Source organism: Meleagris gallopavo, chromosome 1 (genome assembly GCF_905368555.1).
Source record: "Meleagris gallopavo chromosome 1, MGAL_WU_HG_1.1, whole genome shotgun sequence".
In the NCBI taxonomy this organism is placed as follows: Eukaryota; Metazoa; Chordata; class Aves; order Galliformes; family Phasianidae; genus Meleagris; species Meleagris gallopavo.
The window spans coordinates 172,068,478-172,092,596 of NC_139404.1; the positions used below are offsets into that span (position 1 = coordinate 172,068,478).

The 24,119-nt window shown below is 41.9% G+C and overlaps 1 long non-coding RNA gene across 21 annotated transcripts in view; it reads right to left on the reverse strand.

The window, feature by feature from the left end:
- LOC104917555 (uncharacterized) overlaps positions 1-15,186 on the reverse strand; it is a 78,752-nt gene extending 63,566 nt beyond the window's left edge. For 2 of the 21 annotated variants that reach the window (XR_014881061.1, XR_014881057.1), the window contains exons 1-3: positions 14,484-14,858; positions 12,622-12,763; positions 3,455-3,585 (exon numbers count right to left, since the gene is read on the reverse strand). This is a non-coding gene — a long non-coding RNA (uncharacterized LOC104917555). Of the gene's footprint in view, positions 1-3,454; positions 3,586-12,621; positions 12,764-14,483 lie in introns of all 21 variants that reach the window. The other 19 variants (XR_014881065.1, XR_014881050.1, XR_014881051.1 and 16 more) reach the window with 18 other exon arrangements.
- Between the last annotated feature and the right edge of the window lie 8,933 nt (positions 15,187-24,119).

The following is a 24,119-nucleotide window of genomic DNA, read 5'->3' on the forward strand; positions in this document are numbered from 1 at the left end:
AAAGAAGCTATATCCAAATTACTAGTCTCATGTTAAGGACTTTTCTTTCCATATCTGAAACAAAAAAAATCACACTGCAGCAACTCTGCAATTTGCTTAAAGGATGAAGTAACTCAGAACAGAGGTGAATATTCACTGTTAATTGGGGAGAGGATTGTTAAAAATGCTAAATTTTCAGCATTTTGTATGGCAACTTCTGAAACTACTCTTTGCATGTACGTATTTCCCCTTATCTTTTACATCTGGAATTGAGCCAGGAAAGCTCTCTGCCTATGGTATCTACCAAAAGATGATTTCCAAAACAAAGTATTTATTTAATTAGATTCACAGTGCCTTTGCCTCTGATAATAGTCTTTTCATAGACTTTTGAGAGAAAAAACAACAACAACAACAAAAACAATTGTCTCTTTGGACACCTCTTCATGAATACATCCTATGAGTTACAAAGAGACACATTCTACTTCTGGATGCTCTGAACACATCCCTACAGTGATATGTAATAAAGACATTAACAAAGACTCTCTAAATAATTCCCCCATGTGTTTATTCCAGGCTGATTCCCAGAAAGCAGATACTTTGGATAGAGAAAACATTGGGAAAATGAGAAAATTGATGTATAAATCTTCCTATTGGAAATAATACCATTGCTGTAGAAATTGCTGGGGTTACTACATGAACACAGAGAGTCATTTCAGGGTGGTATAGGAGATTATTTCCCGATGCAGAGAAGATGTTAAAGCAGATAGCTTGAATGGGATCTGTACCACTTGGGAAGCAGAATAGTGTTTTTTCTGGGTAGATCCATAACCAGACACATCTTTTCCTCAACACTCTGCAGGCACTGGCAGCCCACTGCTCTGTGCTGAGCAATACTTGTAGCACAGTTAGACCTGAGTTTCTTTATTTCTGACCCTTTTGTAGGGGCAGGCTAATTAGAGTTTATGGAGGTTTAGGCCAATCTGCAGACTATAACAGATGTGCTGGCTATAGATGCACAGACTAGCAATAAAGGGCATGTATGCTGTATACTCTGATAATTTTAATTCCATTCTCCTACTGGTAAGCACTTTTAAAATACAGTTTTTGAAAAGTGACCAGCTCTCATGGACCCCTAAACCCCCTAAACCCTCTAGAGAAAATTCCCAAGGAACATTGCTAATTAGCTTACTGAGAAGCTTAACATTTACTCTCTTGAAGTCCAGGGTGGCAACCATGCCAAACTTTTTTCTCATTACACCAAAAATTTTGAAGTCAACTATTTTGTGATCACTGTGGTCAAGAAAGCCAGCTGCCATCACCTCTCCCCTTCCCTATTCTCTAGCAGCAGATCCAGGAGGTCACCTTTCCTAGCTGAGTTACTAAGTACTTGCAACAGGAAATTATTTTCAGTGTGCTTTGGGAATTTCCCAGACTTGCTTGTCTCAGCGGTATGGCATTCCTAGTTTACGTCTGGGAAGTTGGAATCTCCCATAAGGATGAGAGCAACTGATCCAAAGATTTCCTCTAACTACCTATAGAATCTATTCTATAATCCTTTTTGGGTAATTGATAGACACATGATGACATCTGCTTTGCTATCCATCTTCTCAATCCTCACCCAGAGGCTTTCTACTGCATAACCTCTAACTTCAAGGGCTGCACAGGGATGATTTATAGTTAGGTTCTAGGTTCCTTGTCTCTTTTTATTCACAATAGTTGAAGGAGGAAGTGGCACTGTTACTCATGTAAGTTTCCAATGCGTATGATCTATTCTGTGGTGGGTGTAGTGTGAGAGAAGTAAAGAAGAAAATCTCAAGTAATATGCAGCCAGCACAGGACCACTGAGCAGTGATGCCACACAAGAGGATACACGATGTTCAGAACAGTGATGCAGGCTGCAGATGAGCCATGCCCAGCTCCCCTAGAGAACTATTGTCTGCTCCATACACCACAGAATGCATTAAGCCAGGCAACAGAAGAAGATAACTATCATCTCTATTGCGAGAATTGTAATATAGAAAAATGTCATTAATATCCACAGGGTGAGATTCACCTGCCCTTCCCTCCCTACCATCTTTCTCTGACTCCTTCACTTCTATTAACGTTCCATGTGCGCACACGTGCTGAGCCAATAAGGGGGAGGGGGAGAACCACATTTTAAACAACCAGAAAAAGAGAAAAATCTTATATACCAGAACCTTGAAATACTACACATGAGAAATTTAAGACAGAGCATGGCCTTATTTTTAATAGTGACTTCACTGTTAACTTTTTCTACTCCCAGCCTACATGCTGCTTGTCTTTGAGGTTCTGTACAGATACTTGTTTTTCATAAAGAACTTTCCATACCTCAAATTCCTGCTGGTATTGTTAGCTCTAATTTCAAACAGGGAGAGTGAAATTACAAAGCCATTTCTGCCTCAGTCATCTGCTTTTTTCCTTTATGGGATGTTCCTACCATGCTGTATGGTTTCAACTTTTGCAGGATGGGCAGCAAAGATTCCTAACCTACTGCTGCCTTCACTACTGATGTCTTCACAGCTTCTGAGACAGCTCCTGGTACACAACATTTCATTTTACAACTTGGCAGTTTAAATCAATGCCCATTGTCTCAATATTCTACCCGTGAATTATGGCCACTGAGCAGTTGCTAGACAAACAGCAGCAGAGAGAGATGGAAAGGACAGGATAGGCTGCTGAGGCCAAACACCACTGAAAACATCTCTGCTTAGGATCCCTATAAAACTGCTTCTATCAAGGAGTCCTGCTGAGCATAGGTCAGTGAAGCCACAAATGTCTAACTCAGGTGGAGATCATCAGGGATGTCACAGCTTGGCACATCAGTGCCTGCAGCACTGGGTTTAAGCAAAGATATCAGGGATAGCAGGAAATAACTAGTGACTATGCTATTATTATGAGAAAAATCCAGCTCTTTCTATTCAAGGACATCCCTCTGCAGCATGAATAGCTATACTTTACCCGAAGGCACAGTAGATCCTTGATGGAATCACAGCAGAGCTTAGACTGTGAGAATACAGCTGCTAAACAATCCTACCAACATTCTGTCTGTTCCTGCATTACAGCTATGAATAATTACTCTTCAGTGTAACCTTTGCCTTTCTGTCACTGCTATTCCACAGCTGTATACAATCGAAACTGCAAATGGGCCCAAACCAAAATCCCAGATCTGAAATTGTTCTCATATTAAAGGAAATCTGGAAAGAAATCCAAACAGGTGTCTGTCCTCCTTCACTACAAATGGATGATGGGGAGCCCTGAGTTTAAACAACACAGACTTTCAAGGCTGCATTTGGACTCATATTCTGTGGTTGAAGTCCATCCATACTCATTTGTTTACTTCGATCTCTCCTGATGGAGGTAACTTCTAAAAATCAACCTGCAAACCAAACAATTGTCCCCAAATTTAAAAAAATACTTTGAAAGCACTGATGATAATTAAATTTACTGCACTTACTAACTAGTCTTGCCCCACTTTCTGAAACTGCTGAACTCCAAAGTAGGAAGAGATTCTATTGTCCAACTGAATGCAAGAATCTTAAGTGCAGCGGGGTGCAGGAATGTGTTGCTGTTCCCTTGGTATTCTCCCTGTAATCAGAAAAAATGAGCATTACTCAACTTTGCCACATGCTTTGTAAGACTGCCCACAGATCTACTTTATAACAGTCCTGATCTATTGAAACACCTCAAATTAGGAACCACACAAATTTTGTAAAGCAAAATATAATAAAAGGACTAAACTGCTGCCCATGCTTCACGGAAAAGTGTTAGTTTTGGTGGGTAAAAAAAATTTCTGCACCATAATACTAAGATCTAGTAAAATCACCAAAATGCAGAACTTAATCTGTCACTGGAATCTTACATTTCTAATCCATATGGGATTGCAATATGGGATAATGTAACAAATAACTTTTACTACAACATTAATTTACAAACATTGAAATATTTGATATAGAAGCAGTCAATCTTTATAAAAATAAGCATCTAGCACTGCATATTTTGTGGCATTAGGAGGTGGATGGGGGATACGTTCACTCATCAGAATTTTCCATAGAAGTATTATTCTTACAGCTCTCAGAAACTATGATTCACGACAACAGCTTTCCATCTTTTCTAAATATATGAGACTCTGAAAATTCCCCAGAGAAACTGAGGGTTTCAGTATGGTGAAGGTCAGCCTAGAGATGGTAACTTTGATTTTCCTCAACACCTGTCACAGATCCCTTAGAAAGCATCAGCAGAATCCAGCAGTCTGTGCACGGACTGAAAACCACGTCTTCTCGACTTCTTTTTTCTAGGCAGGAAGGCAACTGTGTTCAGACAATTAAAAACAGTCACAAGACTGAAAAGCAAGAACTTTCTGGGTCTGAGACACCCTGCTTTCTCAGGCCACTTCACTTCCATGTTGTCATCTGTCTGTCTGGGGTCAGCAAGTGGCCAAAGCTAGCAGCTGGCTGCACAAGAGGAGATTGGGGAGAAAAAATGAAAAATAGTACCATGGTATTTTAGGTTCAGCAACAATTCCTTGTCTGTGTTTCTGTCCCTCCCGTAGTGAAAATGAAGAGCTCATATGTAAAAGCACCAAAAGCAGATTCCCATATGGTCGCGCACCCAGAGCAAAGAGGAGGGGAAGCTCTGTGCACACTGTCTGGAATTCACTGCTTTCACTCCAGACATCCTGCCCATGCCTCACCAGATAATTTCTGTTAATTATAGATCACTAGCACCAGTGATCCACCAAATTATGTTTATTTTAAAAATTGAGTGATAATTTCAGCACCGGTTCAGTCTGTTCAGATGCTAAGAACTTGATATCACGACACTGTCACTGTTTCACACTCAAATTGTATTAATCTAGGCACATTTTCTCATCTTTATCTAGATATTAAAACCAAAAAAATACCTCCCTTTCCCCCCCAAGGAGCTAAAAGTCTATATAATCACTGCAGTTTGCATCATGCAGTAAACTGTTATGTTTTTAAAACCCACAGCAAAAGGCACATAAATAATATATTTCTATTACACATTCTACTAAAGATTTTCAATGAGGTTTAGAAAAATCAATTCATGCACACACTGCTGCTGCAAGACAGGAAGCTTACCTGCTTCATCTAGTCAGTGACACGATGAAAACCATTATTAGCCAGGTGCTAACTATCATAGAATTATAGAATAGTTGGAAGGGACATTTAAAGGTTGTCTAGTCCAACTCCTCTGCAGTGAACAGGGACAGGCACCACCAGACCAGGTTGCCCAGAGCCTGATCCAGCCTGGCTGTGAAAGTCTCCAGAAATGGGGCATCTCCCTTCTCCCTGGCCAGCTAGTTCCTGTGCATCCAGATGGGTTGTACTACTCTAACAAAACCCATTTTAAGGATGTTTTACTCAAGCTTCTGCAATTTCTCTATGTAGAAAAGGCGTGTACCTTTCTGTTCCTGCCTGCATGTCAGGGCCAACCAGTAACGAAGGCATTAAATGCATTTTCTTCCTGCATAAACAGGCCTCAATTTTGGATGGAGGATAAAGAAGTTGTAGAGTTATTCTTTAAGTGTTGAAGGTGGTGAGAAACACAGAGGGCTTGAAATGAATGAAAGTACAGCTTTTTAACTGAACAGGACATTCAGTTTTGGGGCTGCAAATATTCCACCCTAACCAAGTCCATTGGGAGTGGCAGCTCTATGCTGTGCAGGGCTGAGTCACTCTCATCTCTCTGTTATCTCTCTAATTCCTTGTGCACAAACCCCAGACATTTCCAGATGCATGTCTATGCAGCCCATGCATGTCCATATGGGCACACAGTGAGGCTGTTTTTTCAATAGTCTTGCTAGTTGTTTTTACTGGCATTTCTGCAGTAAGGTTTGGCAGTAATTAGCAAGCTCAGTAAGCAGGGTTGCTATTGCGGTTTTGTATGGCATAAAGCTTTTGTTATGACCTTCATTTTGAGATAATCTTAGTATTCAACAAAAAAGAATGCTAATGAAAACATGTTTATGAGGGATTAACACAGCAAAAAAATATAAAACTTCTGAAGTGTAGTTTAAAAAAAATCACTGAATACTTTTCTCATCACTCCCCTAGATATTCTAAATTATTTATATTGACCTCCTGAGTAAATCTAACACTTTAAATTTAAAGCTGCAGTACCAGACATAATGGAAATAATATTAACTGAGTGCTTCAAGTTGCATGCCTCATGAAACACACCAGCAATGCCCTTTGCCTCTTCTGTTCTACCACTATGTTGAGGTGGCACGTGATATTTGGAGGCCTTTGAACTAGAAGTGTCAGGAGTTTGGGACTCTTTCTCTCTCTCCAGACCCTTTATAGGTAATTCCTTGGCTGGAGTGCAGGCACAGGGAAGACAATCAGCTATTAGGGCAAGAGGCAGTGGGCAGTAGTAGAGCAGCCCTTTTCCTCTGGGATGAGGTTCCTCCTGCAGGATACTTTGGAATCACTTTGTTATGTATAAGAAAAGCATTCTATGGCTTGATGCACCCTGGAGGGAGGTGGGCTTTTAGGATTCTCATTATGTCTGAGATGTATTATGAGACAATCTATGGTTGTGGGTACAAAAGTTCTAAAGATTCATGAGAACACACTGATTTTCTAATGTATAAACTTCTCATTCTTAATAACTATCATCCCATTAAAACAAGTATTCATTTCAATCTCATTTCTGTTGAACCCCACAAACATCAATCTTTGTGATTATCAAACTTGAAAGGGTCCAGATTTGAACATTGGCTGACATTGTTCATATCTAACTTAACTCACTTTACACTGATATTGTTCAATATCTAAGTTAACTCATTTTTTTTTGTTATGATCAGAGGTCAGACCATATGCTGAAGAGGCAAGGAGAATTACTGGAGGCATGGACACTGCTTTATTTGAAAAAAGATTGACTGATGTGAGACGTTTATATTAGGAAAGGATAAACCAAACGTGATAAACAGATATGACCCAGTTAAGCCTCTGCTTTACTTCCTTCAGTGTAGTTCAGCAGTCCCAGCTGGTGTGTCAGGGACTTTTCTAAGCCTTTTCTAGCTTTCTGGGTCTACGTTCAACAGCCCAGATAATTTAGTTATAACAGTACTTAAAAATACTGATAGACTCAGTGAAAACAGTGGGGATTCCAACCCTTTTATCCCATCCCAAGAGTGCCAAACATAGGGGGGAAATTAAAGAAAATGACAGGAAAAGCAAAGCAGCTCTTCACAGGGCAGGCATACTTACATAGTGCCAGAGAATAAGTGGCACAGTCTGGCCAAAGAGCCTAAGGGATATTTGTTACCACTGCCTATTTGACAAACACTCAAAGACAAATCCCTTGAGACAGTAGAGTATTTCTATAACTCCTAGCCTTGCACCACAGAACAACAGTCAACTCCTTTGTTCTGGAGTCTTTTAATGAAAATTCAAAACATGACAATTTTCCAATTTACATTATAAAATTAATCATAAAATTCATACAGACTAAACTGTATGCTATGATCATTAGATTTGTACCATGCATTTTATCTGAATGATCACCTGCCTATACATTTTTTACCATTCAGTTTATAACTCCAGAAACTGTCTGCCCACCCTACATCAGAATAACACTGAAAACCAAGTTTATGTGACCGTTTAAAATTGCTTGCAGTTGTTTTACTTTCCTTAGGTTTGCTAATGTAAACAATTAAAGTAAACTAGTATCTCCAAAAGGCTTTGTTGCTGAGTGGTATGGATTTTCATAGACGTACACAATGGTTTGGTTTGGAAGGGACCTTAAAGACCATCCTGTTCCAATCCCCCTGCTGTGGGCACGGATACCTCCGTTAGGTTGCCCAAAGCCCGATCCAATGTGGCATTGAACACTTCCAGGAATGGAGCATTCACAGCTTCTCTGGGCAGTCAGTACTCAGTACCCTCATAGTAAAGAATTTCTTCTTAATGTCTGATGTAATTTAACCTTCTTTTAGTTTAAAGCCATTACCCCCCCTCCTGTCATTATATAGCTTGGTAAAGAGTCTCTCCAGTAATTCTCCTTGCCTCTTCAGCATATGGTCTGACCTCTGATCATAACAAAAAAAAATGAGTTAACTTAGATATTGAACAATATCAGTGTAAAGTGAGTTAAGTTAGATATGAACAATGTCAGCCAATGTTCAGATCTGGACCCTTCCAAGTTTGATAATCATAAAGATCTTTCTTGCAGCCCCTATTAAGTACTGAAAGTACTTAATTTTGAGAGAGTAGAAAATACCAAGGATGGAAGCAAGAGTTCAGAGAGCCCCAAGCCAAAGAGAAGAAGGTGTAAAATGCCTAGTGCTGTCCATTAAACAGCCAGAGGATCCCCATCCAGATGTGATTTTCAGTATGGGACTGAGGTGTACCTCCAGTTATCCCACTAGTTTCTACCACTTGTCAAAAAAAACCCTCCCGTATCATCACTTTCACCCAGCACAGGTATTCACACTGCAGGGTCAGGCACTGTGCAATAGCTTCCAAAGGCCTATTTGCAACAGTTACTGCAATGTGACTTAAGGATTTTATTAGTAGAAGATACTGGCTTGCAATGCTAAGGAGAGCTGGCATCAGTCTTCCTGACAAAACAAAAATTAAGTGCAGTCCTCCTAGAGGAGGTGCCAATGGAATGCATGTGCTACCAGTGAAACTGTGAAGAATGAAGGCCTTAATCCAAGATGATCATCCCAAAAATTAAATGAAATGCCAGTTTTATGGTCAGTATACCGGTGGGCAGCATTTCATTCTGTGGCACTCAGCACAGAATGTTAGCTAATAATCCGTATATACAGATGGTTTTTCTTTCAGTCTTTGACATGTATCTGCCTGTAACAGTGACTGAAACTGTGTATTCCACATGACCTGAAATATAACATCAGCCTAAACTCTGATCTGCTATGCCAGGTGTCAGAGTAACACATAGCTCTTCCCTGTGCAAGCTTACCCAAGCAAAAACAGAAGGCAGACTACAATATTAAAAAGTCAAGGTCCTATCGCAGGTATTCCTCAAAGTAGTTTATTGGGCTTGAGGCAGTGTGTAATTTTGTCCTGTAGTTAACTATTAAAAAGGTAGCAATTTTAAATACAGCCCTGAAATACAAGATAATGAAATATGAAAGAGGTAAACCAGCCATCTGGAGTGATACAAGCTGAATACACAGGCACTTGCTACATTTTAAATGACAGCACAATCCATAAGAGAAATTACCAGGCAAACAAAGTGGACAAATGATCTTTTGATCACTACCTTGATTTTTCTACTTCTGTTTGCTGGTTGTTTGCCTACTATCAGGTAAGTGCTCAGCATGCAACGTGATGGCTGAAAAGCCAGTGCTATTTATAGCCATGTACACACTGTAAGGTAGCAGTCATTTAGAACAACTTACACAGGTGAGGCATGAGCAGGTATTGCCTGAAAGCATGCAACTCTAATGGCTGCTTGATGAGAGGTGATCACTGTCCTGGCCAAGAGCAGGTATACCACACCTCTGCATCAAAACCTACTCTAAACATACACGTCCTCGAATGTGAGCAGCAAAGCATAATACATGTTTTTTTTCTGGGGCCCTGGCCAAGCTGCCAAAGGGGTGAGACAGGGGCACCTCATGACCCTCACAAGCAGCCTCCCAGACTTTCTGACCTGAAACATTTAATTCCAGTCAATGTGTTTCAAATCCTGTTGGCATTGGCTCCGTGCCCATGCAGCAAGTAGAGGGACTCCCAGAGGGCACAGTGCTGTGCAGGCAGCCATCCCCTCTGTTTGATGCACCTCAGAAATAAGAACTACATAAAGCTATTAGAGAGCATCCAAAAGAAGGTTATGAAGGGTGACAAAAGTCCTAGAGGGCAAGATACACAAGAAGCAGTTGAGGTCGCTTGGTTTGCTTAGCCCAGAGCAGAGGAGCTGAGGGGAGGCCTGACAGGGAGTGGAGGGGCAGCACTGAGCTCTGCTCTGTGTGACAGCGACAGGGCCCGAGGGAACGGCATGGAGCTGCATCGGTGGGGGGGGTTAGGGAAAGGTTCTTTACTGAAAGGTGCTTAGGCCCTGGAACAGACGCCTCGGGGCAGTGGGCACAACAGCAAACCTGGTGGAGTTCAAGAAGCATTTCATTTTTGGATGATCCTGTGTGAAACCAGGAGCTTACGGGTCCCTTTCAACTCTAGACAGTGTAAGATCTTATCATTCTACCTATGCCTCAGATACCAGGGTAAGGACACAAGGATGCTGGCTGGCCAAGGCCAACTCAGCAGGAATAAAGAAAGGCTTTTAGTTTTGTAACAAACACAGAGCATCTCTGCACTCTTTCTTTCCCATTGGTGCCCACAAATGCGCACTGATGTCATCTTCTGAGACCTACGTCCTTCTGACATATTTCTCAGGTATTAAGACAGAAAGGTTTCTCTCAGCTTCAGCTGCAGTAGAGTTGCCTTCCACATGAAGTGGCATGAAGAATGAAGGACAGACAGCAGCAATTTTACTAGCTGTCTTGGGCAATGAAGAAACTTTTGCTGCTGGCAGGAAAGAGGAAACACAGATGTGGCTACAAGCTGTTCCTTGGAAGTGTCAGACAAGTTTGATGCCAGGGTAAAAGATGGCCTAGCTCAGCAGGAGGGTGGGCTCAACTGGACAAGGGTAAGAGAGCCGGGCCCTGCAATAACAAGGCACATCAGATAATCACCCATGCACACCTCATACACTTCCAAGTGGTGTAATTTAGGGTACAGTGAAGAACAATGAGATGCAACAGGGAAAAGTGCTACGAAGGATGAATGTTAGGAAACATCTGAAATGATGAGCAAGTTGTATATGGTTTAACAAGAGAACACAAGGAAGAAATATCTTTTGTGCCTGACCTACCATTTTAGCATAACACAAATTCTCATTTAACTGCAAAAAACAAAACAAAACAAAACAAAACAAAACAAAAAAAACCCCACGTCTGAGTTAAGTTGAATAGAGCTCCCACAGAGTTATTAACAGAAAGACTCATGGTAAGAGGTGGTGGCTTTGCTACCTCTCTGTGATCGTCCACAGGTTATTTAATGTCTGTTATGCGCTTTAAAAGTGAAAAACAAAGAGTGCTTTGTAAATTAGAATACAAAAAAAAAAAAAAAATCCCCAACAGTGGCATCTATTAAATTACAAAATAAGCTCTCCAGGGAAGCCTCAGAAGTATTGTCACTAAATAAATTTAGAACAGGAGCTTAAAATGTTTTTACTATAAGAAAGAGACTTGCATTTGCCGTGGGAAAAAGAAATATGTCCTAAGGCTTCAGTAGTCTTTCATCCCCAGTTGTTTTGTTGTTTTTTTTTTTAAATAGCTCTTTCCTGATGCACAGGGGAGAGAGAGAGACAATTATTTAAACTGTTTTTTTTTTCCGCTGGCACTATCTACTGAAACGTGCTGATATCCATCCACTGTGTATTTCAGGTAGTTCACAAGGCAGGCAAGTCAGGGGGCCCACATTCCTTGATGCAAAGGAGGAGGATGCAGCTTCTCTTTGAGACCAAGACAAACTTCCAGCATTTGCCACTTTCAAGGCCGACCAGAAAAAGCTTTACCCAGACACATTTCCATACAAACACACACAGCAAGCAGCAGCTCAGTCAATGTGTGGATGTCACGGGATGCTCAGAACAAAAGAGCAGCCTTTTCTTTTTCCTTATGGTACTACTGTGTCTGGTCTGTGCAAAAAGAACAGCTTTTTTCTCTTGCTCTCGCTGACAAGAGCCAAGACAGAGGCTGTTTACATTGCCAATAGCAGAAGGAGGGGCAGCAGCAGGAGAAAGGTGAACAGGAATCCAAAGAGCAAAGACAGCTGGTGGAAGAAGAGATTCAGGCAGTGCTGAGTTTATACAGCAACAAGAGGCTTAGTTGTTTCGATTCTAATTTCCCATTAGCTCACAGCTACATCCTATTTGAAATGGCTATGTATTGTGGCTCCGTGCTGTGAACACCTCTCTGAGCTGCATCTGCCATAAATATTATGTAGCAGGCTAGCAGCTCCAGTGAGGTTTATAGCCTCCAAGTAAGGACAGTTGGTGGGTAGTCTATGGCCTGCTGAATATCCCAGAACACCAGATACAACCCATCCACGTTTCAGGACATAAGTTTGTCTCCCCAAGTGCAAAAACACTCACTTAGCTTCCATCCTAAGATAGGCTATACAGAGAGATAGGATATCTCTGTGAAGCCCTAGGAGGCTCTGTCAAATTCTCAAGCATGATCCATAAGTCTGTGGACAGCTGTGATAACAGAGAGCACAGAGAGGAAGTTCTTTTGATTCTGTGATACAAGGCTAAAGTGTAGGCAGGCTTTTAAGGAGATGCAGCCCCTGCCCCACCAACAGAACCAGTCTGTGGCTTAGCAAGAAGGATCCTATGGTACAAACACTGTCTGAGGGAGAGCTGCGGCCCATTGCAGAGGGCACCATCAAGAACGATGGGGAAAATAAAATAAAAATTAATGGCTATTTTTTGACTGTTAGGCAGCTTCAAGACTTGCATTAAATTACATTTTCTGTCATGAATTGATCGCCTATGTTTGTTGCAGTCAAGAGGAATTCCAGAAAAAAAAAATAATTCAATTTTATTGCTGAGATGCATCAAGCATACCAAAGTTCCTTTTAAGAGTACACAACATAGGTAGAGCAAACCGCTTTGCTATGGAGTTGCCATCACTGCTCAGTGCTGTGTTTTCCTTTGCAATCAATGAGGTGGTACATGCTGTAAAGACATCCTTCAGATGGGAAGGCATCTGCAGGCCAGGAAAAGAAAAAAAAAAAAAAGAGAGAGAAAGAGAGTGAGAAAAAGAATGATAAAAACTGGAACTTCTCCAATTATGCTCTCATCTTCAGCTACGTTTCATGTCACATGGAAGTCACGTAAGAACTGATAACTCCACTTCCAGAGGCCATTGGACAAGTACTGCAGGGCAGGCGGAGGAGAAGAGGTTGATGCACTCTAAGCAAAATGTTTTGAGGCAATCTATCACTACACAATCCACAATTAAATTTTTCTGTGCAGCTTCAGCAATAGCTAATGAGGACAGCTGGCCACCATCTCACTGCATCCTTGTATCTTTATGGGCTCTCTGGCTAACTTCTTCAGTCCTGCACTTTGCAAAGACACGATATCTCGTTAGTAAATCCAAACATCCTCCCACTACCACTGCTTGTCCTACTTTCTGTGGGCTAAAATCCCAGTGCTGCAGTACAAAGTGGCAAGCCAGGTACCACTAGCAGCTGTAGCTCAGAATTCAAGGTGCTTGCGTGTGGAAGTGAGATGTGGGGAAAGGATCTGGCAGCTCACTTCACGAAATCTTCCACATTGGACAGCAGAAATCAATCCAGAACTCTACTCTCACAGTAACCATGTGCTTAAAAAACATTTGTTTCTCGGTGGTGAATTTTTATGTTATACCTTAATGGAAAGTTACTCGGATAACCAAAAGCTGTATTGTCAAAATTGAAACCAAAGCTTAATTAACAGCCATATCTCTACACTGAGTCAAATTATGTCACTAAAATTCATCAAACAAAGATTTTTAGTATCAGCAAATTTGACTGATTTGCTAGAATGTGCTAGAAGATTGTTCAAGAGCTACATTTAAACTGATCTGGAAGATGAGCACATATTTCAATAAATCCACCAGCTTGTCATAAATTACATATAATACTTTTTTATTAGGGGCTTACTTTATGAGAATGTATGTCAATATACATAATTGCTTGGGGAAAATATAGGCACAGTAGATGTGCCAAACTGCATTACGAAGGTATTTGATTCAACATCATATTCTAAAAATGAAAATAAATCTTGTTTTATTTCTATAGCACATCCATGTTATGATGCAAAATACAATACAACGCATTATATTCGAAATACAGCCCCATGAAACATCTGAAATATTTACTGTATGCAGTGGATTAATCAATTAAGAAAAAAAAAGACCTTGAGCTTTTCTCTTAACTAGGGATGCATTCACCTTCCCTTCCCCCCAAAACATATGGTGTAGAGTAAATAACCTTTTGCAAAGCTTCCTGAAGCGCTGATAACAAACATCCTGAGAAAAGAATATATATTTGACTGAAACCGCTGCATCGCAAGGACGCCTTTTCAGTATTTTATTACATTGTTTCACCTCCAACAGAACAAATAAGCAATTTATTTTCTTGTAAGTAAATGCCTAAGGAAAACATGTAGTACTGCCTCGGTGGAATGCCTGAGCTATTTCACCTCCATAACTTTTTACTGAGTACTCCAAGTGGCGGATGCACTTTGAGCAAGACGTTAAGGTCAAAATCCTGATATGGACCAAAAGAAATACACCTCATGAACAAAGACAAAATTGTATTGTTACTACAATCTAAACTTTAACTGACAAGCAGTGAACTATAGAAAAAGATAGAAGAAAAAAAAGAGAGAACACTCTTAAGTCTCAGTAAAGATACAGGCAAAACAGCAGTTACACACACCTCTTAGTTCCTTAGTTCCTATCCCTTCTTCACTGCTCAAGTCTCCTTTCCACTGCTCCTCTGGATTCTAAGATTGCTAACTTCATACCATACATGAGGTTTTACACAGGCTTCTTGCTGTTTGTGACAATGAAAACCAAGCAGCTCTGCCTTTTTTCAGCTATTAGTAATTGACTACTGATGAGTTATTTATAGCTCTGAGGTCTCAACTATCATCTCACGTCCTCTACTGCCATCTTGTATCTGCACATCTCTGCAGTGCATCCTGTGGTTTCCCTTTTGAGGCCTCTGCTTTGTGCAGAGCCCTCCACACTGCACTGTTTTGTTAGGGCCCTACATTTTTTGTTCTAAATAACTACTTGTTATTCTCAGTTACATAAAAATTATCGTTACGTCACACAACTGTACAAAGCTAAGCAGAAGTAGAACAAATGGACAATTGTCATCTGATCTTTAGAAAACAGCTGCCACAGAACAAGCAAAAGCAAAGCTTCAGGCAGGCCATGACAAGCCCAGACAAAGCCTGACAAGTCCTGGAGCCTTACCTCTGGCCCCTTCTGCGTTACCATGAATACAGTAAATACTGAGCTACACAAAGTTTGGATGCGTGACAGCCTACAAAACCATGGATGGATTTGTATCACCTAGTCACAAAGACTCACAGAGGGAACATGGCTTATTCAGGCTCCTCTCTGTAATCACTTCATTTTTAGTTGGAAGCAATTAACTTCTTCCTACCAGCGACACCCAACTATGCTAACTGATGGCTATCATTGCCATCCTACTTTGAAGAGTCAGCCTGGTCTGAAGACAGAAAACAAAGGTGACTGGCTTTTCCATGCACTACTTCAGCCAAAGCAAAAGCATAGGAGCGTACAAGGAATAGTTTCTTAGTATTGAGCCATGAAGAGACCCCTACACCTAGCAGTAGGCTTAGCTGGGTTGTCTTCCTGGTTCCTTGCACGACCTTGAGAGAGCCACTGGCTGTCTGTGACTGGGGCTGATCTTCTGCCAAATTACAACTGTATTGTCAGTTAAGCTCTTGTGACAAAGCATATCAATGGCTACGGATAAAACATCCATTTAAATGCAAGTTACTATTTTATTATACACAAGAGTCACCTTGAAGCTGGTTTTGTCATTTCTGAGGTGGACTCCTTAAATTTGCACTGTAACATCACACAAGTAAAGCAGCTCTCTCTTCCTTCCTCCCATTTTCCTCTGCAAGCCAGTCACTTTCTGGAAAAGAGCACTGAGATGGTGTGCTTTTCACCAGAATCTTTCCAGGAAAAGCCTTAGGCAAATGAGGAAGGAGGTGAAAATCACAGTGCTTCATGCTGTGCCTCCTTTATTGTTTTTCACTTAGTCCTGATCTTGCCAACTTCAAACTGACTCCTGCTGTGCAGCTCCCTACCACAATCTTACAGCAACTCCTGCACCTCAGAAACACATTCTGCTTGTGCTCAGTGCACCTCTTCTGCATTTTAAACCAGACTGAATGAAACTTTGATGCCAGTGAAATTCCAAGCACATGAAAAGTCAGCTGTGCTTAACTGGAAGTTCAAGGTCACAACCATGTCCAATTCAGCTGATTTCCAGGGTTTCCTCAAATCCTTGGTTCCCCTCATGCTGACTGGTCCCAGCTCCCAGTTACACTGCTGTCTCTATTTGGATCCAAAACAAAAACACAGAGAAGCCTACATTCACAATTACTCATCGCTACTCCCTACAGTGCAAGTTTTTTTAAGCAGGAGCTTAGATGCCCCAGCTTTCCGCTGATGCTTGGAAGTCACTCTGCATCAGGCCTGCAAGTCAAAGTGAAGCACTTGAATTACCACAGAAAAAAAAGAAAAAAAAAAAAATCCACCTTTCTGTTGTTATTGTTAACAGTGTTAGATCCCCTCATGCTTCAATGTGACATTACAAACATTGCTATACGCACTGGATTACCTACAATGTGCCCTGGTGCTTTATGCTGCTTCTGATGTACGCAGCATCTCAGCTCTGCGCTGTTAAACATTTGTGGATTTTCATAAATCATAAAAATCACAGCAGCAACATATTAATTGCACTGTATTATACCTTAAATTTAGACTGATCCTTGTAAATAGGCGTTGTTTGCTGTACCATCTAGGAAAAATTATGACAACAAGCAAATGTTTCCTAGTGGTATTTCTAGAGGTTGAAATTACTGCAGAGTAATTCCCAAACTGTTACATGGGTGGTTTGAATTACAGCTGTACACTGAGACTCAGTCAGAGCCTTCTTAGAGAAATTATTATCTGAAACTTCTCTATATTTGATGCTATTAACTTTCTCTCTTCAGGATAACTCAGGAACTTATCTTCTCTTTTTAGGATATTTATGATCAGTGGCTCAGGTTTGCCACCTTAACCTATGTGCTCCCAAATGGGGCTGCATGTGCAAAAAAACAAAAACCAAAACAAAACAACAATAACAAAACAAAACAAAAAAAACCCCAGCACCTTTCATTCATTTTGTTCAAAACCAAATCATTCCTGAGGGCCATTCTCAGAGAGAAATGCTGCCATGATTCAGGCATTCCCATGCGCTTTTCTTCACTAAACTTTAGATGCATTTTTCTCCAGAACTCTTACGCTCCTTTGCTTACAACAATGAATAAAACCAGGCCTGCACAGAGATTAAACGTTGCAGCTTAAAGGTTATTCAGCTCGTGCTAACCTGTTCTGCACATTTCTAGCACTATCTCTAATTAATTTCTAAATACTCCCATGCAAAGGTCTTCCATAATTAGGCCAAATACAATCAATTCCTAGAGCACCATTGTTTTTCCCGTGTTTCAAAGCAGTCGTTCAGGACTGCTCCGTACCCTGAATTGATTGAGCATGGGGATTACTTTATCTCCAAGGGAGATGATGATCAGCATTTCCCACCCAGTTCCTGAGCTGTCTTTACTAATTTATCTTAATAATATCTTTGTGTTTTCCCTCAGAAGAAAAGAGATCAAAGCAGAGAACAAGGCAAGCATACTTCAAGATTAAATTGGCCAGAGGCAATCAGCAGAGCAAGTAAACAGCTCTTCAGCAGTCTGAAGAACAGCTTGGTCTAATGGGAGTACTTTTGTGCCCTGCAAACTCTCCCAGTTAGCTTGGGAGGTCACAGCTGCTGCTCAAACTGTTTCTTGCCATCAACACATCCCTATTGCTTTTTCTCCACCCTTGAACTTGGTAAACCAGTAACATTACAACAACGACCAAATCTTGTGGTTCTCATTATCCCCTTAATAAAACAGCACAGAACTGTGTTCCTCATGGGAACAAGGGCTGATCTTACCAGTACATTGGGCAGCTCCAGCTTAGACTCGAACACTGAACCCTGGTGTTCTGCGGAATACTCAGCCGGCAGGCTGAGGAGCAGTGCTGTCTCCCTTGTGCAAGATTTGAGGTTTAAAGGGAGAACACATCTCACTGTTTCAACACTATCCCACTTCACTTCAGCACAAGCAGAAGGCTGAGCACACAGAAGGCAAGGGAGCCTAGGTTTTATTTGATTCTCAGTATGTCACACTTGGTACCTTGCCCTTTTTCATGGTCTTCTCTGTTCAGATCTTCTCACCTCTGAGAAATGAAGCCTCTTCACTCTAAGTTGGCTCCATGTCACATCTTGAACAGAACAACCTGATCAGAAGGAAAAGTGTGAGGTAGATTGTACTCCTTGTCTTTCTGCATAACAGCCTAATACTTTTCCCGTACTTATTTTCGTGCCTCTTTTTTTTTTTTTTTTAATTGAGAAGACAGATTTGCAAACGAGTACTTCAAACTGTTCGCTTTATTAGCTCCCATAGGAGTCAGATTATTAAAGCAGACTTTGCTCCCAGATAGCTCAGGAGACACTGCAATCTAGTTTAGTACTCTCTCTCTTTTTTTTTTTTTTTAAATCAGTGGAGGTTAGGCACATCCCCTATTCTCATCTTGCTCAAAGCCAGAGGCTGACAGAAGAAGCTCCACTTTGATTGGGAACCAGTGCATACGAACACAAGGCCGCATATCTGGGACCAACAGAGATACTCTTGCTGTGCAACAGAGATTCTAGAAAGCAGCAGCTCTGAAAAGAGAATAGAAGGTCAGAGAGGAAAAGCACACAGGTGTCAGTAGAACAGTGGAACAACCAAAAGAAATACTGCTACCACTTGAGTAGTAGCACACTGAACACAGAAGCTCTATGCTCTCTGTATTTGGCAGTGATGAGACAGTGCTGACACCCTGGAGCCAAGACCTGGCTTTGAAACTTTGAAAACGTGAAGAAGGCATTCACAGTTTGCAAGCGCTGTGAGCTCTGCAGGTCCTCTCATCTTTCTTCTCAAAGCTTTGTATACTGTGCAGGCATCTTTGCTAACAGTCAAACTGTGATGGAGTCCAATGCTAGAGAACAGGAGACTCCAGGAAGCTTTTGAAAAGTACGACTGAGCAGGTGCTGGTGTTCTTGTTCTAAACATTCATCTGAAATGCAGAGACCAACTCAGCTTGTCTCTACACACACGCTTCTAAGAAAGTAAAAGGAGGAAAGCTGGCACTAGCCCAAAAGAGGTGAGCTATCCTGCCTCTGCAAGACTCTCTGATGTGTGCTGCACTCCACAGTTCTGCTATGGTATATCCATCATACAGAGAGGCAAACTAAGCTTAACCTAAGAGATGGGTCACAGCCTGACTGGAGACCAGAACCTGAGAGGTCCTTCACAAAAAGCCTGTCACAGTGCTGGAAGTCAGCCCCAAACTATCACAGATGATGGAATGACAAATGGAGCCCAACACCACACATGTGGCCTGGGTGCAGGTCCATTTCAGTACAACCTGCCATCATAAGAAGAATTTCTTTTTTCCTTTAGTGTGGTACTGCTTCAGGAAAGCTAATTTCCTCTACAGAGTTTATTACTCATAGAATCATAGAATAGCCTGGGTTGAAAAGGACCACAACGTTTCTAGTTTCCCTGCTATATGCAGGGTCGCCAACCACTAAACCAGGCTTCCTGTTTCCTTAGATTCCTGGGTGAGAACAGGCCAGAAAAGTAGAACTGATTTAGAAATTTTGCCTCTCAAAACTGCTTCTGACAGCTAAGAAATATAAAACAACCAACGTTTGGGTTCTGCCGTGCATGTCAAATCAAAGATTCACTGGGCTCACTGGAGCCTCCGCAGAACGAGGTGGTCAGCCTAATTATCATTTGCCATGACAAAATAAATTTAATCTCCATGCAAAGCATGTGTCAGCCCTGTTTAATCAAAGAGGAAATCAGGCAGCAAGGAAGTAGGGTAATTAGCTCTTCTGTATCTCCTTGCTATTCCCTCTACAGGAGAGTGTTTAAAGAATACAAAAAGCATCAGTAGGTTTCTTAATTCTGGATAACAGCAGAGAAGTCATCTATGCCCACTGCACAACTGACACAAACACCTAAAAACACAAAAAAATTGTTCCATCTTCATTATTTGGGGGGGGGGGGGCTGATTTTGCTCCTTTGCATGGAAATAGGGGGCATACTTCACTTCCTACACTCATCCTGGGGGGCAGGAAACCTCCCAGAGTCACAGGAGCACAATGCTCCTGTGCACACTTCACTCGGGGGGGAGGTGGGGGTTGAACAGATTCATGTGGAAGAGCTGTTTTTCTAGTGCATCCTGGGCCTCCCACAGGGACAGCAGAGTCCTTGTCTTCACTACATCACTGTGCAAATTTGAACAGTCAGGAAGGACCAGCCAGCATGGAGACCTCTTACAGACACCTCTGCTAAGAGGGGGTGGCCAGAATGCTGTGCTGCCATCACTGAAAACAGCGTTGCTCTCTTCAGAACAGGCCAGCATCAACCTGAGCTTCATCACAGCCACACAGAACTGTCAGTGGACAATCCTGCTGGAATCAGCAATAAGGACCCACACAGATCTTCCCCTCTGGTTCCCTCTTCAGCTGCTTTACAGTTAGAAGACCTGAGATTGAAAGGATGAATTCATACAAGTAGCTTCCTGATATTATATTAGTTTTTGATGTGTACTTCTGCATCTTTCATCATTTCAGAGTTTTTCCTCTGTAAATATTGCACCCCTTTCCTTCCGTAGATGTTGGACCATTTTTATGGGACTTTGTTACTACCTCCATGCTTATGTCATTAAACATAACACCAATATCAGGCTCCACTGACTGATCCGATGACTGCCTATGCAACAGAAAGGTCATTTCCCTACTGAAGACAATTTATATATTCCTATGACATAAAACTGAATCAGATGTTTCAATCAGGTTGTGAATCTCACAGTTTTCACACAGAGGGTGGTGACACACTGGAATAGGTTGCCCAAGGAGGTTGTGGATGCCCCATCCCTGGAGGCATTCAAGGCCAGGCTGGATGTGGCTCTGGGCAGCCTGGTATTGTGGTTGGTGACCCTGCACATAGCAGGGGGGTTGGAACTCGATGATCATCGTGGTCCTTTTCAATCCAGGTCATTCTGTGATTCTATGATTTCCTTTCAAGATCTGTTCCAGCTGCTTCCAAGATTTGTTTCTGAACTTCAGTTTCTCATTCCATTTTCTTGAGAAATACTGTACTTAACAGGTATGATTTCCTTAATATGCTTTCTTTCTAGGGTAAGAAGTGGCCCGCTGAAAAGCCACTAAGCTGTTGACATTTTCCCCACACGATTAGAGAGAAGAATATACAAAAGTCAGTAAACTAGAGGAAAAGCAAGGAAAAAGGCTTCCACCCTGAAGAGCAACCAGAAGCAATTCACCATGACAGCCTTAAGTTTCCGTTATTATTTTTTTTAACGGTAAATCACGTGCTTGTGATCAGGACACACTCGTTTCAGCACACCGCAGCTGCAGCCGCTCTCAGCCGGTTTCGCGACCGTTATCACCTCAGGGGAAGGGCTCTTCCCGCCCCTCCCCCCGCCCCGCCCCTCCCCGCACGGGGACTGCGGCGCCATCTGCCGGCCGCTGCCGCCCTCTCGCAGCCCCGCAGCTCTCCCGCCTTCCCGCGCTCCTCTCTGCCGCCCTCAGGGAGCGGGCACGGCCTCTGCTGCCCGCCCTTCGCTTGGCCCCGGCCGCCGCGGATGTCCTTAGTGGTTCCCCGCGCTGAGAAGCGGGCGAGCCATGGTGGCCTGGCCACAGGCGTACAGTCCCAGGATGCACAGTGTGATGAATGTAGCAGCACGCAGGTCCCTGTGCCAGCACCTTCCTGTTTCACTCAGAAGCAGTGATGCTCGCTGCAGTCAGCAACTGCTAAAACCAGCAACACAAAACACAACACTAACAGTTACAGAAATCAGCTTTAATTCAGGCATTCATAGAGTGTTACTTAAAAAGCACCTTTAAGGCATTAAGGTGCCTGTCTGTACCTTTAGACCCCAGTTTACTCCAGTACCTGTTTTTTTTTTCTTCCTTCTCAAGACCCTCAGCTCTGACATGGAGGCCAAGCACTCCACCTGCCTTACCTGACCCTCTTTCACCTTCTCATCCCTCCAAAAACACTTTTCCAGCTCCTCACAAACCTTCCATACAAGCCTGCTGCAGACTGGCATTATGCTGCCATCTGCAAAAAGCCTACCTGCAAGTGTCCACTTCTGAGAGCTTTGTCAGTGTTTCATTAAAATCCTTGTTCATTTGCATTCCTAAGTAGGCTGTTTGCTTAACGTAATCAGGGACTTACAAAAATCCCTTGATTGTTTATGAGCACTCAAGGAACCCAACTCTGGGAAGCCTTGTCCTAAAGACACCTCCATCAGCTTTCCCCACATCCTTTTGCCCTCCCTTTTGTGTTAGATTTCACCTGAAACTTTTCTAACAGCATTTGGATGTTGTTGCACTTCAGTAGGTACCAACCTTGGAGCATGGAAGTGTAAATAATAAACCTCCAATGAACATCCCAGAGAGTGATGGACCACCAGCCTAAGGACCAGGAAATTATCAAAAACACATGATTTAATTTTTTAGATGAAAAGCACAGCACACGTGCCAGTTCAGAGATCTGGCAAGTTGTAAACCAGGGGATACATACAAGATGCCCGCCTAGACCAGACAGCTCCAGCAGGCAGTAGCCCTCAGGAAAGCAGGAGAGGCTTTGGCCAGGCTCTAGCAATGTGTTGCACAAGACTTTATGAGCATGGGCTCACTAAACTATAAAAGCTGCAGAATGCACAAAGCAATCAAGAGTAGATTTTGCAGTCCTATTCCATAATAATAATAATAATAATACAGAAAAGTGCTACTGTCACGCACAATTAAGTTTTCTGGAACTGCTTAATCCGGGCTTCCATGGGCACATTAAAATATCTTTGTTAACTGCATTTACTGTGCAAGAGGCTGACTGGGGATTGCAGACCCAGATACAGAGGACTGAAACAAGCCAGTCTGAGCAAATTTGAGCTAGTTGTGAAACTCACATCAACTAGGACAGTTACAAGTTCATTTCTTTAAAAAGAAAAACATTACCTATGTGGCTTTTGTAGGCTATAGAGTAGGTGCTTTGTCAGCAAGGGAAAAGAGATTTGAACACTGGGAGGGATGCTAAAAGGAAGTGTCTGCGCTTCTGAACAGCAGCACACTGGGAATATCACTTCTGGCACCTTTTTCATGCTGTCCTGCTTTTTCGTTGCTCCCTCTTGACATGGCAGCATCAATACTATTGGCGTGGCCAACAGGAAGAGAAAAGGACATGGACAGTGTCCGTGGACAAGGGACAATGAGGGACCATTTCAGAAGCTACAGTAGGAAGAAGTGGGGTCATAGTCTCACCTTGGAGAGCAGAGAGAAAAAGAAAAGCCCTGGAAGGGCAAGGAATCACAGTCATTGCTATTTACTGAAGATGAGGATTGTTCTCTTTGGAGAGAGAAGCCAGGCATGTCCTCAATAAACTATCTTGTCTGGGAAATGACACAGTTCTATACAGATCATTTTCAAGTTTATTTAACTTAAAAAGGGACTGTGAAAAAACACAGAGCATCAGAACAAATTTAAACCATCTGTTTGATCATCTTGCAAACTGTAAACATTGTCTTTGAGAAAATAATCTTTCTTCGGAATAACAATGCACACAGATTCAACTAAAATGTGGGTAAAAAGCAACTTCCACTAAGTCATCAGGAAATTACCCAGTGTATAAACCAATATTTAAATTATTCTGTGTAATTCTTCATCTCTCATCAGCTTCTTCCAGGAGTACGCAGGAATGCACACTCCCCTGCAGCTCCCTTCCACGCCTCCCTGGCCAATTATCCTACCTAGTACCATTCAGATTAATCACCACACTGTTTATCTACTTAATGCTCCTTTATATACCTTATCTTGCCCTATATTTTCTTTTTTTTTTTTTCCCCCATACAGATTCCATAGCCTCCACATTTATTTTTTCATGGAAGTACCAAAGTTTTTAACAAACTCTACTGAGATCAAATTTGAAATCAGATGATTGAGCACTGCTGTCTTGTTCACATACTGTGTTTCTAAATTATTTCTTATGATCCATAATGCATAGTTAATAGAGACCACCTGCATAAAAAAACTGAGGCACAAACTTGCTCATTATTCTCCCAACTCAAAAGCCCTTATCAGCAATTTCACTGGTTTAAAGTCACAGGGGATAAAGCAGCTCATGTTAACGCCCACTAGCCA